Source organism: Pseudophryne corroboree, chromosome 3, assembly GCF_028390025.1.
Source record: "Pseudophryne corroboree isolate aPseCor3 chromosome 3, aPseCor3.hap2, whole genome shotgun sequence".
NCBI lineage: Eukaryota > Metazoa > Chordata > Amphibia > Anura > Myobatrachidae > Pseudophryne > Pseudophryne corroboree.
Genome location: NC_086446.1, coordinates 143,788,202 through 143,790,328, shown reverse-complemented (window position 1 = coordinate 143,790,328; position 2,127 = coordinate 143,788,202).

Sequence of the window (2,127 nt, the reverse complement as noted above, 5' to 3'; positions counted from 1 at the left end):
CAATATCTCTCTTTTGCAAAGAGCTGCGCATTGGAAAATTCAGGGCTATGCCGTGTAAGATGATGGCCTAACAGGAGGCTTAAAAATTTTCTTTCTAGTGTCCTTCGTTTGGGAGAAAATGCAAAGGTACAAGACAGCTTTTCCTTGCCAATATCTCTCTTTTGCAAAGAGCTGCGCATTGGAAAATTCAGGGCTATGCCGTGTAGATGATGGCTTAACAGGAGGCTTTAAAATTTTCTTTCTAGTGTCCTTCGTTTGGGAGAAAAATGCAAAGGTACAAGACAGCTTTTCCTTGCCAATATCTCTCTTTTGCAAAGAGCTGCGCATTGGAAAATTCAGGGCTATGCCGTGTAGATGATGGCCTAACAGGAGGCTTTAAAATTTTCTTTCTAGTGTCCTTCGTTTGGGAGAAAAATGCAAAGGTACAAGACAGCTTTTCCTTGCCAATATCTCTCTTTTGCAAAGAGCTGCGCATTGGAAAATTCAGGGCTATGCCGTGTAGATGATGGCCTAACAGGAGGCTTTAAAATTTTCTTTCTAGTGTCCTTCGTTTGGGAGAAAAATGCAAAGGTACAAGACAGCTTTTCCTTGCCAATATCTCTCTTTTGCAAAGAGCTGCGCATTCGAAAATTCAGGGCTATGCCGTGTAGATGATGGCTTAACAGGAGGCTTTAAAATTTTCTTTCTAGTGTCCTTCGTTTGGGAGAAAAATGCAAAGGTACAAGACAGCTTTTCCTTGCCAATATCTCTCTTTTGCAAAGAGCTGCGCATTGGAAAATTCAGGGCTATGCCGTGTAGATGATGGCCTAACAGGAGGCTTTAAAATTTTCTTTCTAGTGTCCTTCGTTTGGGAGAAAAATGCAAAGGTACAAGACAGCTTTTCCTTGCCCATATCTCTCTTTTGCAAAGAGCTGCGCATTGGAAAATTCAGGGCTATGCCGTGTAGATGATGGCCTAACAGGAGGCTTTAAAATTTTCTTTCTAGTGTCCTTCGTTTGGGAGAAAAATGCAAAGGTACAAGACAGCTTTTCCTTGCCAATATCTCTCTTTTGCAAAGAGCTGCGCATTGGAAAATTCAGGGCTATGCCGTGTAGATGATGGCCTAACAGGAGGCTTTAAAATTTTCTTTCTAGTGTCCTTCGTTTGCGAGAAAAATGCAAAGGTACAAGACAGCTTTTCCTTGCCAATATCTCTCTTTTACAAAGAGCTACGCATTGGAAAATTCAGGGCTATACCGTGTAGATATAGCACTAACAGGAGGCTTTAATATTTTCATTCTAGTGTCCTTCGTTTGGGAGAAAAATCCAATGGTACAAGACAGCTTTTCCTTGCCAATATCTCTCTTTTGCAAAGATCTGCGCATTGGAAAATTCAGGGCTATGCCGTGTAGATGATGGCCTAACAGGAGGCTTTAAAATTTTCTTTCTAGTGTCCTTCGTTTGGGAGAAAAATGCAAAGGTACAAGACAGGTTTTCCTTGCCAATATCTCTCTTTTGCAAAGAGCTGCACATTGGAAAATTCAGGGCTATGCCGTGTAGATGATGGCCTAACAGGAGGCTTTAAAATTTTCTTTCTAGTGTCCTTCGTTTGGGAGAAAAATGCAAAGGTACAAGACAGCTTTTCCTTGCCAATATCTCTCTTTTGCAAAGAGCTGCGCATTGGAAAATTCAGGGCTATGCCGTGTAGATGATGGCCTAACAGGAGGCTTTAACATTTTCTTTCTAGTGTCCTTCGTTTGGGAGAAAAATGCAAAGGTACAAGACAGCTTTTCCTTGCCAATATCTCTCTTTTGCAAAGAGCTGCGCATTGGAAAATTCAGGGCTATGCCGTGTAGATGATGGCCTAACAGGAGGCTTTAAAATTTTCTTTCTAGTGTCCTTCGTTTGGGAGAAAAATGCAAAGGTACAAGACAGCTTTTTCTTGCCAATATCTCTCTTTTGCAAAGAGCTGCGCATTGGAAAATTCAGGGCTATGCCGTGTAGATGATGGCCTAACAGGAGGCTTTAAAATTTTCTTTCTAGTGTCCTTCGTTTGGGAGAAAAATGCAAAGGTACAAGACAGCTTTTCCTTGCCAATATCTCTCTTTTGCAAAGAGCTACGCATTGGAAAATTCAGGGCTATACCGTG